This window comes from Epinephelus moara, chromosome 15 (assembly GCF_006386435.1).
Source record: "Epinephelus moara isolate mb chromosome 15, YSFRI_EMoa_1.0, whole genome shotgun sequence".
In the NCBI taxonomy this organism is placed as follows: Eukaryota; Metazoa; Chordata; class Actinopteri; order Perciformes; family Serranidae; genus Epinephelus; species Epinephelus moara.
In genome coordinates this window covers 11,779,005-11,794,147 of record NC_065520.1, presented here as the reverse complement: position 1 = coordinate 11,794,147, position 15,143 = coordinate 11,779,005, and positions in this window count along the sequence as shown.

Here is a 15,143-nt window from a genome sequence, read left to right as displayed (position 1 = left end):
GTAATAGAGTAAAGCAGCACTTTGTACTGCAGAAAAAATGATCAATGAAAGTTTCTACGCCAAAATCTTCACAAGCTGAAATATTGCAGCTTGGACATGCTCTGAAATCATGAAAAAAATTAACATTGGCAACCCAGATTTCATGTGTCCCTGGCGTTAGCATGTAGCTACAAGTAGCAGTGTACTCTCAGGTGGGGAATGACTGTAATAGAGTATAGCAGCACTTTCTACTGCAGAAAAAAAATTACCAATGGAAGTTTTTAGGCCAAAATCTTCACAAGCTGAAATGTTCCAGCAAGGATATGATTTAATTTGGGAAAAAATTACATTGTCAACAAAGAATACATGTGTCCCTGATGTTAGCATTTAGCTACAAGTAGCAGTGTACTTGAAGCCAGGGAATGACTGTAACAGAGTGGAGCAGCACTGTCTACTGTGAAAACATCACCATTAAAAGCTTCTAAACCAAAATATTCAGAAGTGGAAATGCTCTGGCAGGGATATGATCCGAAATTGGGAAGAACATAAATAACATTGGCAACCAAGATTAAAAGTAGCAGTGTACTTGCAGCAAGGGAATGACTGTTACAGAGTATAGTGGCACTTTCTACTGTGGAAAAAGTGACCAATGAAAGCTTCTGTGCCAAAAGCTTCACAAGCTGAAATATTGCAGCAGGGACATGATCTGAAATCGCGAAAAAAATAACATTGGCAACCAAAATTTCATGTGTCCCTGACGTTAGCATGTAGCTGCAAGTAGCAGTGTGCTCTCAGGTAGGGAATGACTGTAATGGAGTAGAGTAGCACTTTCTACTGCAGAAAAAAATGACCAATGATAGCGTCTACGCCAAAATCTTCATAAGTGGAAATGTTCAAGCAGGCACATGATCTGAAACTGGGAAAAAATTAATACTGGCAACCAAGATTACACGTACCCCAACCATTAGCATGTAGCTACAAGTAGCAGTGTACTTGTAGCTAGGGAATGACTTTAACAGAGTATAGCAGCACTTTCTACTGCCAAAAAACAAAACAAAAACGAGACATGTTCTAGAAGGAATATCCAAAATTTGGAGATAACTAACATTTGCAAGATCACACGTTTTCCTGACATTAGCATATAGCTACATGTAGCAGTGTATGTAATTTTAACAATTGCAGTAGCGTACATGGAGTAGTTGACCCTATAAAGAAAACTGTCACATGCTGATATCGGCTTATCTCAAAAGCAGGGGAAAAACAAACAAACAAACAAAAACATTGCAAACAGAGTATTCAGAACTGTCTGACATTTGAGGTTTTTGCTCACAGGAACCACTCTTACATATGATGACCTTATTTTTTCAAGCTGTGGCTAAATTAATTATGAACATCTAACATTTTAACATTGTGTGATAGACAATAAGGAAAAGCATATTACGTCCCTTTCAAGCATTTTCCATGTGATTTTTTTTTTTTTTAAAAGATTTCCTTTTTCAAGTTCAACCTTGTAACACATTTGTAACAGGTATAGCTGAGTCACTAATTAATTCTTTTAATGCCTTTATTAAAAAGACATGTATTAGATACCAATCTACTGTGAGGTATGCTGAACATGCACAAGACCCACAAAAGGATACCTTTGTGCATACTGTCCTTGAACAAAGACTGTGAATCACAACCGCAGTGAAAAGATAAAAATCAATTTAGTTATTAATGGAAAAAAAAAATCTAAATTTGTCCTGACATCACAAGTCCCACCAGGCAGGTTAAAAATATCACCAAAGACTATGTGCTCAGCTTCTTCGCAGTAATTTGGGCGTATTAACGTGATGTTAGAAACAAAATGTTTCCCTCACTGCCTGGATTTGAAGTTTTAAAGCAAGTTCACTCCCTCTCTCTCCAAAGTTACTGCAGTGTCAATGATATCATATCATGCATTTCAGCCCAGGAGGCTAACCATTGGCTCCAGGCTTGTTGTTAAGAGATACAAGGTATGTTTGGACACACTCTGCAGTCCCATGTGCACTAACCGAGGAAAATTTCCTCAAGGTGTGCACACACCTTGTGATGTGACATGAATCCACCACGGAGATTTTACATGCACTGCTGTCAGACCTGCAGAACAGGTTGAGCGCGAGCAGCCCTGCTAAATATTAATCTCCTTTTTTGTCTTATCATTTCAGCTGCACGTGTGTAACGTTTGGCAGGATGCTGGCAATGCTCTGGATCAGCCCTGGGGAAGCTGGGAGAGGGAGAAACGCACCTCATCACAGGACCCCACCAGATGCTGGAGTTGTTCACCCATCGAGCATGAAATTTTGTCTGCGGGGAGATGATTTATAATTTTAGTCTTACTGCTGGGGGAAAACAGGGCAAGAGAAAGACTGAAAAGGGGGAGGAAATACATGTCTAGTTTTTTTTCTCTGCCAGCAAATTCCTGAATGGTTTCCAGACTTTGATTATTTTTCATTCTGTGACTGCAATAACATGAAGGGGGAGGAAATGGGAGCGATGAAGAGAACTTGGCATTTAGCCAGGGTGTGGGGTTGGGGGCAATGGTCCTTGCTGATGTTTTGTTTGCATGAGTCGACAAAATCATTACTGCACATTAGAGGAAACGGGCACATTACCGAGAGCGCCACATTGGTTAGCTATCTAGCAAGCATCTACCTCTGCATGGCAGACAGCAGCTATCAGCGATACATCAATTCTTATTTTGAGAAAAGCTCAAACTAATGGTTTGTGTTTACTCACAGTCAAGAGAGCTGAGTGGAAAGTTTCCCATGGTGGTGCAGGGCCAACACACACCAGGTTTACTTTAGTTGAACAGTTAGTTTAAATGCCCTGTGGTGGGGTGTTTTTATCAGCTCCTGAGCAGCCAGGAACATTGCTTAGTTTTCATGAAAAAAAAAGTAGAATGCGAAAGAAGGAAGAAGTCTGAAACTCATTTTATCCAGAGTGAAATCTCCCATGAAGGCTCTGAATACTCCCCTGTATTCGCAGCATGGCCTACAGAAATACTCCAATGCCAAGGTGGTGAGGGCATTGTTGGGGATCCTTGACTCACAACTCAAGCAGCCAGGAGTCTTGTGGCATGGATTCAAATGTAGCAGATTTGTCAGCTGAATGTCCGTTCTGTGAACTCTATAAAGAAATAGGTTACAAAATCAGCAGTGTTATTTTTACCAAATTCCTACCAATGATATGGAACTTAGAAACACTAACATCAGACATTTTTGCATCTTTTTAGATGGCTGGAGTGAAAATTAGTCATCCTCAATATTTTTTGTGTTACAAAAGAGAATATCTACATTTTTTGGCATATTTTTCCCAAGTTACGTACATTTTTTTTTGGCATTCTCTTGATTTAGGTCATACCAAAAAGCTAGATCTGGTACAACTGATGTCCACTGTGGGGTTCCCCAGGGGTCAATGCTGGGTCCTCTCCTCTTTTCAATTTACATGCTCTCTCTTGGACACCTTATACACAAACATACTATCAGTTTCCATTTCTATGCAGATGATTCTCAGATCTATTTAAACTGTGATCCAACAAGTAACTATCAAAACACTGTTAACCTACTTAACTGCTTTCATGACATCCACAAGCGGATGTCACAAAACTTCTTGCAGCTCAATGCTGATAAGGTAGAGATATTGATCATCGGGCAAGATAGTGCTAACGTTCAAATATCTAACAGTCTTGGTTCTCTGTCTCACTCAACAACTCAACACTGCAAAAATCTGTCTTTTTTTTTTTTCCATCAAACCCTTAATTAGACAAACATGGAAATTTAGTAGTTTAATGCATTTTCCACCATCTCAGAAATATTTCCAGGATCCGATCATTCCTTTCTAACAAACATCTGGAAAATGTAATTCATGCATTTACAACCAGTCAATTAGATTATTAAAATTCCTTTCTGACTGACATAAGTAAAAAATCCCTCTCCCACCTCCAGCTCACCACCTACACTGGTTACCTGTTGCTTTTCACGTTGATTTTAAGGTTTGAATGATTACTTACAAAGCCCTGAGAGGCCTTGCTCCAAGTTACATAACAGATCTCTTATTGCTTTATGTTCCGTCTTGCACCCTGAGATCCTCAGATGCCTCTTTTCTTGTTATTCCTAAGTCTAGATTAATTCACAAAGGTGATAAAACCTTTGCAGTTAGAGCTCCCCGACTTTGGAATGACCTGCCTGAGGATATCAAGGCTGCAAACTCATCACAGACTCATTTAAATCACTTTTGAAAACCCCATTTGTTCAAAAAAATATCTGCTTTATTATTGAATGTATTACTCTTATGTGTATTCCCTTTTTTGTTTTAGCTTGTTTTATTCACTTAGTGCTTTATTCAGTTTTGGAAAGTATTTTGTAAATGTGTTTTAAAAAGGTGCTACGTAAATACTACTATTATTGCTATTATCTTTATTATCATCTCAAATGAATTGAAAGGAGCCCATATAGCTGCTGTAAATGGGAATAAAAATGTCCCTGCAGGAGCATGCCTCCAGACCCCTCTAGGTTTGGGCTAAGCCCCAAATATTTACAATGTCTGGCTTCGCCTCTGTTCCACACGTTACAAAAAGCACATTTTAGATGAGTGGTTTTGTGCAGAACTTACATTGTGGGCCAAACCAAACCTCCCTCTTTCTTCCTTTCTTTCTCTGCTAATTCTATTTATACTGTGGACTAATTAGGTCGGCACCCACCCACTGGCCAAAACTACAGCGCTGACATGTAAGTCAATAAGAAGCTTGGACCTGCCACTCAAAAAAAAAAAGCTTGTGTGTAAAAGACAGAGAGAAATGGTGATATAAGCATTGCCACGTCTCTGCTGGCGGCACCTATTTGCTTGATAAATAAATCTAAATTGATGTGGGAAATTAAATACTGACAGATAAGATTTTTATTGAGGCTATGTGAGGTTATGGTCCACAATTTTAATGGCTCATTGCACAAAATCACCATAACACTGTATGGGTGCTGACAGAGTTTCTGATCAATACCGGTAGCTTGGAACAGAACACCTCCATCCACAGTGATATATTACCTTTTAATATCTCTGTTCGCTAATTAATTTAGAAATTGAAACAGTACTGTTTTCAAATATTTGGACACTTACACAAGATTCCCCACCTTCATGATTCACTGCATCTCCGAGTTCCCAAATAAACAGTCTATTGGATAAAAAAGTCGTAAATTGAAGCAGATTGCTGCTGACACGTAAGCTTCACGTTGCATGTGCCATCTATTTGCCCTCTGGCTTTTTTAATCCACTCCTGTGTCACTCCAAATCACAACTTGTGTCATTTCCAAATCCTTTTTTTTGCCTCCTCCCTTTGACTGAGTGGATGTTGTGCGGTGCTTGGATGTAATTGACCTTGTAAAAGCTGAATGTAACACCACAAAGACAGAAGTCAGTAACTTTAAAGTGCCATCCATCCAAATTCTCATCCTAAAACAAACCAGTAGCTTCTGATTTACCTTGATCTTTGTTTGAAATGACACCCTTTTGTGGATGTGAAACTTTATAAAAATCTCAAACGGCAGGACCAGCTGTGTGGACTTTTTTTTGTTGGCAAACTCTGACCTACCCGCGCCAACTTCGGTTCCGCTCACTGCCTCGTCAAAAACCTTAAATAGATTTCTCTAACCTTCACTTATCCCAGGAAGGTTCACTGAGCATGCATGCTTTTTTTTTTTTTTTTTTTGAGAATGGCCCCGCTTCACTTTTATACACTTACACACATTCACACCTGGGAGCTGCCCGGCACGACCACAGTCTTCAACCATTAGCCTCAAAGGAATACCTCAGGAGCTGGTGGGGATTAATTGTCTTGCTCAAGGACATTTCAATGGGAATTGAGCGTGTATCTCATTAACTTCCCTGTCCAGATTTTCCCAGCCGTTTGGGGAAACTGAACTGGCCACCTCTGCCATCTCTTTTTTTAGTCTGCATGAGTTATTTTGCCTGAATGAGTAACTGATGCCCCCAATCTTCTGTTGTATAATTATAACCAGGGCTGCAGTGTTTGATTCTGGTCTCTCGGCTGCTTTTCAAACATCTTAGCCTCGGTCTACTTTAGTTATGTCCCATTTCAGGGGCTGTCTCTTGTGAAGACTTTGGAGAATTCTTCAATTGAAAACTTATTCTCGTGCCCCTTGACATTTTACCTACATGTCTGTTTAAAAATGTCATTGGCCCGATTGGTCCTTGTGTGCTCTTTATAATGAACAGTTCTTTTATATCTTAATTTCAACCACTTCTTTAAAAATCTTAGACCTTTTGGAGACATTTATAAAGTAACTCAAAACCCAACTGATTAGGCTTTCCTCGTGTGAAGCTCTCTGTAACTATCTGCTCTGAAAAAGTACTATATAAATAAACTTGTTTGAGGCTAGTAGGTCTCATAATGACAAGTTCCACAGCACATTTTGGGACACTAAAGACGGCAATGAACACTTCAGCTGCTTCCTTAAAATTTAGACAAAACAAGCATCTCCACTCAAGGACCCTTTATCCCGTCAGCCCTTGATGATGTGTTAGGACTTGAAATGTTCACTTTAAAGGAGGCAATTCAGACTTGTCCTTGGTCTCAGCCACAGTTCAATGTGGAATGTTTCTGTTGTATGTTCGTCACAAAAAAGGAGCAGCTAATCTTGAACTCTTTGAACAACATTCTCATTCTGAAGTCGTCAAATACCATTGCTTGGTCAGTAATATTCACGTCAGATATTAACCCCTATCGGGGTGTTATGATACGCTGCTGGGCAAAACGATGCCCGACGACAGTGTTAATTCAAGGAGCTGGAAAGTCCCTAAACAGCGGGTTGGAGGGGTGGTGAATAGATCCAACAAACCCTGGACTTTCACCCAGGAGCATGGTGTTTGGTTCTCGTATGAATGTTGAGCCAAACCATGATGTTTTTATTTCCAAACTTAAACACCTGCTTTTATTGCCTAAACCTAACCATGTGCATTTGTTGCCTCATCCTAACAGGCGTTTGTTGCACAAGGAAATAAACTGAAATATGAGGTATTTTATAGACATGTGTTTCTTTAAAAAATGACCATACATCTAACAAGCAGAAAGAAGTGTATTTTGAAGACACAATGCACGTAACAGGCCTAAATTGCCACCTTGTCCCAGATCAACAACAGATGCACACAGAATACCTAGCGCATCATATGTAGACATCAAAGGTCCACTGAACAAGCGGCAATGTGTGATGATTAGGTGTGAGAATATCTTGTTGTATACCACATCTGCAGAGAGTCCAACTTGACATACTTTGTATGACCGATGAAATCCTGAGATTTTGGTGTGCTGGTAGCTCACCTGGGAGAGCATGCGCCCCATGTAGGCTGAGTTCTTAGAAGTGGTTCGAGTCCAACCCATGACCCTTTGCTGCATGTTGTCCCCTCTCTCTGTCTCTCCTATCTCAAAAAGTAATCTTAAAAAGCCTTAGATTAGAAGGTATAAGAAACACCTCTAAATATCTAAAGGCTTCTTTACAAGAATACAAGAACGCTATGATCCTCTCACATATACTGTTGGACTAAGATAACCCAGCACAAAGCCACCATAACTGTGATGCATGTACAAAATAAAGCCTCCTGACCTGGAAAACCCCTAAATTCAATGAGACTTGACAGAAATATAAAGTTTTTCATGCCCTTGCACTTTTCATTATCGAGAAAACCCGAGGTAATGGCTTCACAAGCTCCGCCATGTGAGGGGATGTCATTGTCTTGTGGGAGAAAAGCTCCTTTAGTCAGTCAGCCTTGGAGCTTCTATCATTACACATACATCTTAACACCAAATTATGAGGTTCTGTCTGGGTGGAGTGCAGTTCAAAGACACTCCCTGCACCTCTGATCTGCTTTTTATATATTTAACCCCTAAGGTTCATGTGTATGGTATGGCTGGTTCATCAGGCCAAGTGCTTCTGAGGTAGCCAAACTGGAGAGCTTTAGCTCGCTTTGTAGGGCATGAGCCCAGGGTGCAAGTCCTTGTGTAGGTAAAGGTTTCAATATTTATTCCATTAATCATTGTCTACTCCACAGTGCAGTGTTCCTGCCTGTGTACTGCGCTGTTTTGATGCCAATGTCATTTGTACTACACATTCTTCTGATTTATTAGAGCCATCCAGTATGAATTTAACCTCTGAATCAGTGCCCACACCTCAGATATTTTTAACAATGCACATATATATGTGTGTGATGTTGTTTTCATTGACTGCTAACCTGGATGGAGACATAATAAGACCAATCAGAGTGTTGTTGGGCGACATTAAAAATGGGGTCTTGTGCCAGAAAATGGCAACAGAAAAACTGCAATTAGTAACACAGATTGTTTATTATTGTGAACGACATTAGGTTTAATTTTGTTTTGTTTTTTGCTTTGGCTTCTGAAGATGTTGATTGCAGTTGCTATCCCCAAGTGGCAGAAATGGTTAACACTGAAACAACCAACTGTTTGCTCTGAGGAAAACAGAAAGTGATCCAGTTGTCTTTGTGAGCACGACTTGGTCAGCGGCCCTACACCTCAAACTATGATACTATAGGTAACCCTTTAGCGTCAAATTTGGACGTGTCAGTTTCCATGTCAATTTGTTCTTGTTACATGCTACGGTGTCTTTCAAAATAAATTTGGATGGGACAACCAATGTAACTTGAAAGTGGGGTTGTTGTTAGGCTCTGATGGAAATGGAAAGGGATCTGTTTTTGTAGTGACAGCAACACCAACAATTTACAACTCGAAAACACCATGGAAGAAAAGTTGTCTATTTCCACTTCGTTACCTACCCGTCCTAACCCGCTAGCTTCAGTGTTGACTGAAAACTGTCACCATGTTCTCACTCCAAATTTGTCAAACATGGCAGCTTGGTAGTGGACTTATGCTTCAAACTGTGATGCTCCAGGCACCCCTCTAGCATCAGTTTTGGACGTGTCAGTGTCCACTGGTTACATGCTACAAACCTCAGCCTTCACAGATTTTAGATTTAGGCAACAACAGTACTTGCACAGGTTTAGAACAACGATCATGGTTTGGGTTACAATAACTGCGTTTGTTACTGTAACTTAACAAGTATGTTACTGGACTCGGTGCCGCATAGGCAGTATAGGTGAATGCTAAGGGCGCCATCATCCATATATGGCGCCACAAATGGGGGAAGAAAAAAATAATCAAAATGTTTATCTTTTACTATGCCTTGGGCAACGAATGTGCTAGGACTGCCACTGACATGCGACTGACTATGTCGCATGACAAATACGGAACGTGACAGATGCGAGGAACTATGTCACATGGTTGACAAAACGCAAGTCGACCAAACTATGACGCTCTAGACACCCTTTTAGCATCAGTTTTGGAGGTGCCGGTTTCTGCTCATTACATGCTACAGTGCAGCTCAAAAAACAACTTCAGCCTTCATGGGAAAAAGAGGTTTCAACGTCAACGCTACTTTAGATATAGGCAACGACAGTACTTGCACGGGTTTAGAAAAATGATCATGGTTAAGTAACTTAACAGGCATGTTACTTGACCCAGTGCTACATAGGCAGTATAGGTCAATGCTAAGGGCTCCATGATCCATAGGTGGGGCCACAAATGGGGGAAGTAGAAATAATCAAAATGTCTATCTTTTACTAACTTTCACTATGTCTTGGGCACCGAATGTTCTAGGACCACCACTGACTTGACAAATATGGCACCTGCACTACGCCAGGAACTATGTCACATGGTTGAAAAACTCAAGTCGACTATTGGTTCCAAGGGACACATACACCAGTCTACTGGGTGAGAGTCCAGTGTGTGTTTGACCCATCCAACACCTCTCCTTCCCTTTATCCCTGCCCATTCGTACTTTCTCGCTCTTTCCACTACATTATCGCCACAGACAGGATTACATTGGAGCTAGCTGAAGGCCTGGTAAGGTGACTTTTGCGTCAGTAACAGAAGCCAAGGGCCACTGACTAAGGCTGCCATATTTTTGGGAACGGGAATGGGTTGAAACTACATATATAAGGTGTATGTGTCACTCAATACCAATCGCTAAGGGCAAAATAAAATCTGTCAAACACATATCATGAACATGATTCCAGGCTGCGACCTGAACTGGAAATAAATGTCAATTCAATGTGATTATCAGGTTGACACATTGTTGTCTCTCTTCTGCTGTCTGCTCTGGCTTATTTTCAGTGTCATATTGCTGCTTTCCCACTGTCACACTGTCTCTCTATTTCACGTCATGCTTTTAATTGCTGCTGTTGAGAATGGCTGGTTGACTAACAATGCCTGTTAGATGTTGATTAGTTTGATATGTTGAAATGTTAATGCCTCATATCTTTTTTTACACCCTGAAGACATTCTGTCATTATTTTTTAAAGAAAGTAATAATCAACCACGACTGTAGCCTACAGTCCATTTGTTTAGTCGGTACACAGCATGTCAGCTAAATTAAATTTGTCAACAGGCAAGCATATAATCCAGCACATATAAAGAAGAAAGTTTTCAATTATAAATGATGACTGAATTGATATTTATTTGATTTAAAAGGAGCAGAAAAACAGCTACAACTGAGTAAACTCAGGGCGCATTAATTGCATTTGTGCCTTTATCTGGTTACAACAGCTTCATACGGTGCCCGTGTCCACGCATTGATTGAGACAGACTTGTGCCGCCACCCTGGACAGATCAGTGAAAAGTGTGGGCTTCCCCCCGCTCCTGACCGATGTGATCCTGCTGAACAGTAATGATGACAAAAGTATCTGTGTGACAGAGCGCCCACGCAGACACAAACTGAAGAATCTTGAAGGTCCTTTCATCATGTGTGGAGGTCAGTGGGAGCGCCGGGAGAAGCACAATTTATTGTCCAAACACTGACTTGTAAATAATGGGCAGAAATGGTAAACAGCGGGATGTCATCTCAGGGAAAAATGATGAGATGAGGCTGCAAAAACAGGGCTGCAGAAACAGTTTACTTCATTAGTTTAAAAAAACAGATTTATCTAACCTCGCCGGCGTGGAATCTTATCTCGGAAACAATAAAGCAGCTTGTTTTACTTTGATAATCTCAAAGAATACACACGGTGACTCAGTGCTATGTGATGAATGATGAATCATTATGGCGGTTGATGACGTTTGATATTTATCATATGCTGGATTGGAAAAAAAAGAAACACTTGAATTAAATAATTCATGTGCATTCAGCGGAAACTGGAAATCTATTAGTGTCTCCATCATATCTCGACAGCGCAATTTGTATGGAAGATAGTGGCAACTTCTCACGGTCCAAACCATTCTTCATGCATTGGCAAACACAATCTATTTTATGATTTTACAGATTTTTACAAGGTTGCAATAGGCATTATTACAGACACAGCCTCGGGGAAATTACTATACACTGCCTATAAACTGTCACTGTACATGTCACCTTGTGTACATTTTGCTTTATTGATAGTTTTTATTGTCCATTCCACTGTGGTTAACTTTAATAACCATTTTGTTATTTCTAAAATGATTTCTTTCTCATTGCTGGGACTCGTCTTTTCTGCCTCCAGTTTTTTATTCTTCTCTGCTGCTTTATTTTCTCCAGTCATTCTCTTCCTCTTTTTTCTCCTGTTATTCCTCCCAGGGGTTGATTATGAAACAAAGGGCATCTGGGCAGAGACATGCAGAAGGCCCCACCACCTACATAGGAGCAGCACACACACACTTTATTAGTGTTAAGCCTTGTTTTGTTTTGCGTATCTATGTAGTCATTGCACATATTTCTGTGGTTTTGTTTCCTTTCGTGGTTATATTTGTCTCTTTGTAGTTGTTTTGCCCCCTGTTGTGGTCAATTTGAGTCTTTTTGTTGTCATTTTGCATCTCCGAGTTGCCATTTTGTGTCTCTTTGTGGTTGCTTTGTATCTCTTTGTTGTCATTTTGAGTCTCTTTGTTGTCATTTTGGATCTCTGTTGTCATTTTGTGGTCATTTTGTGTCTCTTTGTGGTCATTTTGTGTCTCTTTGAGGTCATTTTGAGTCTCTTTGTTGTCATTTTGGATCTCTGTTGTAATTTTGTGTCTCTTTGAGGTCATTTTGTGTCTCTGTAGTTGTTCTGCATCTCTGTTGTCATTTTGCATGTCTGTTGTCATTTTGTGTCTCTTTCTTGTCATTTTGCATCTCGTTGTGGTCATTTAGTCTTTTTGTTGCCATTTTGTGTCTCTTTGTGGTTGCTTTGCATTTCTCTGTTGTCCTTTTGACTCTCTCTCTGTAGTTGCTTTGCATCCCTTTGTTTTCATTTTGTAAATCTTTGTAGTTGATTTGCACCTGTTAGTCATTGTTTTTCATCTTTTTGTAACATTTCTTTTATTATTTTATCAATGTATTTATTTATTTATTCATTTATTGATTGTGTGGTCATTTTGTGTCTCTTTGTAGTTGCTTTGCATCTCATTGTTGTCATTTTGTGTCTCTTTGTTGCCATTTTGCATCTCATTGTTGCCATCTTGTGTCTCTTTGTTGTCATTTTGCATCTCATTGTTGTCATTTTCTGTCTCTTTGTTGCCATTTTGCATCTCATTGTTGTCATTTTCTGTCTCTTTGTTGCCATTTTGCATCTCTTTGTTGCCATTTTGTGTGTCTTTGTTGCCATTTTGTGTGTCTTTGTTGCCATTTTGTGTCTCTTTGTTGCCATTTTGTGTCTCTTCGTTGCCATTTTGTGTCTCTTTGTGGTTGCTTTCCATCTCTTTGTTGTCATTTTGAGTCTCTTTGTGGTTGCTTTGCATCTCTTTGTTGTCATTTTGCATCCCGTTTTGCTCATTTTGAGTCAGTTTGCAGTTGCTTTGCATCTCTTTGTAGTTATTTTGTATCTATTTGTTTTCATTTTGAAGTTGATTTGCACCTGTTTGTCATTGTTTTTCATCTTTTTGTAATGTTTCTTTCATTACTTTATCAGTGTATTTATTTATTATGTTGTCAGTTTGAGTCTCTTTACACCTATTAATGGTTGTTTTGCATCTTTTTGTAGTTTTTATTTTGTTGTGGTCATTTTGAGTCTCTTTGTCTTTGCTTTGCATCTCTCTGTAGTCACTTGGAGTCTCTTTATATTTGCTCTGCATCTCTCTGTAGTCGCTTGAGTCTCTTTATATTTGCTCTGCATCTCTTTGTGTATCTTTGTAGCTGTTTTCGAGTATTTCTAGTAATTGTATGTCTCTGTGGTCATTCTCTGCCTCCCTGTAATCACACTGTGTCTCTTTGTGGTTGTTTTATTTGTTTGTGATCTTTTTGAGTGTCTTCCTGGTTGGTACATTTTGTAAGTGTAGGTCGGGGTCCCCTGACATTTTGGCCCCTGTGCCCGGTAGGCCCATTCAATAATCCACCCATGATTCCTCTTGTTGTTCTCCTGCTTCCTAGACTTCTTCCTCTGCTTCTTTGTCCTGCTTGTTCTTTTTCTTCTTCAGCTTAATTTCCGTTATCCTCTTTTCCTGTTTATTCTCTTTTCTTTTGGCATAGAACTTCATTCCATTGACCTTGGGAACAGTATGTGTGACAACATCATTACAATCTTATACTTTTTTTACTTCAATCAGATTATCATCAAATGCTAGTTAAAGTGGACTGTGAGTGGAGGTCTTCTGAAGCTTAATCCCGACAATGTATTTTGTCCTTAAACACCCCTCGATCTTTAGAGCTTTGCCGATAATTCTTTGTTCTCATAACATTTCAAAAGTCTTTTGATTATCTGTTGAAGAAGCATGCACATCCTGATTTCTTGGCAATTTCTCCCTAATTACATAAGATGGGGGAGCATGCAAAATGACAGATGGGTCATTCTAGTGATCCGGGAGATGGAGAGAATCATTTCCCCAATGATCCCAACACCAAAAAAAAAAAAAAAAAAAAGGCAGACAACAAAGTGCATCATCTGGACCGCATTAGCAGTCTGTCTCATTATTTTGAGAAGAAAAGAAAAAAATCTAAAATCTGTATTTGGAGCAGAATCCAAGACTGGATGTTTGTGGAGAGTAAACAGATTTTAATGATGGTAACAACCAGATTAGACTCTCAAATGTAATCTCCCTGCATTCCTTAACTACAAAACTTTTTCAGAAGCAGTTATTTGTATTAAGAATGACAAGAAAAACAGAACACGATGAACATCGGCAGCCTCAATCAGTGTTTGCAGATGTGAATACTTTCTCTACAAGAGCAAACAATCTCACAAAAGCAACAAAAAAAGTCAAAACTTCATCTTTGTTTGCTGCTAAATTATGCAGAAAGGGCTCATTGCCCCCTAAGTTATCCTTCTGCACGACATTTATCTTGGGACAGAACCAGCGGGTGGTTGACATCTGCAAAAGGATAGGGAGTGGCAGGGGCAGCACCTCTCAACAGGTGCACATGATTAGCATGAAACCAGCCCTGCAAAAATAAGGAAAGTGGGAATAAAGAGATGGCAGATACGTCAAAGCATGGCTCTGCTCATGTATATGTATACGGATGTTAAGCAACTCTCGTCTGACCGACACTCAAAGACGCTCAAAAGGTGGAAAAGGTGACGGGAGTTCTACTTTGTTTCAACAATGTTGTGTGAGAACTCTTAAAGGACGGCAGCTTTCAGATATTCATGAACACTTTGCCACCTTTCTTGAGAAGCAAAAAGAACCAACAAGCAGCTGTTCAACAACAACAAAAAAAGCGCATCTTAAAATACAGCTTCCTTTTTTCAACAGATTAAGCCTTGATCATGCACACCTCAACCACGTCCTGTTCCCCGTCTCCAGCCCTGCTTGAGTCCCTGCATCTTGCCGAGTTCATTCACACAAAAGAAAGCGACAGCATGTACAACAGCAGCAGACAAACACAAGGGATCATTTATCGTAGGTGCACAAGCTGGCGCTGGGTGAGCTAATCTCCTGCCTGCTACAATGCAATGTATGAACATTACACATGCACACTCTGGCGATTCAGAAACCAAGCCGCTCTTTGGTTCATGCGATCCGGAGAGCATGTGCTTTGTTCCCTAGCGTCAGTAGAATGGGCACCTGCTGTGAGTAATTTACAGGGCCAGAGAAATAAGACAAGAGTCTATTTCAGTGGCAAATGGAAGGGCAGGAAATAGCAATTTCCGGAGCGATAGGGTTCAAAGATAATTCTCCGCTG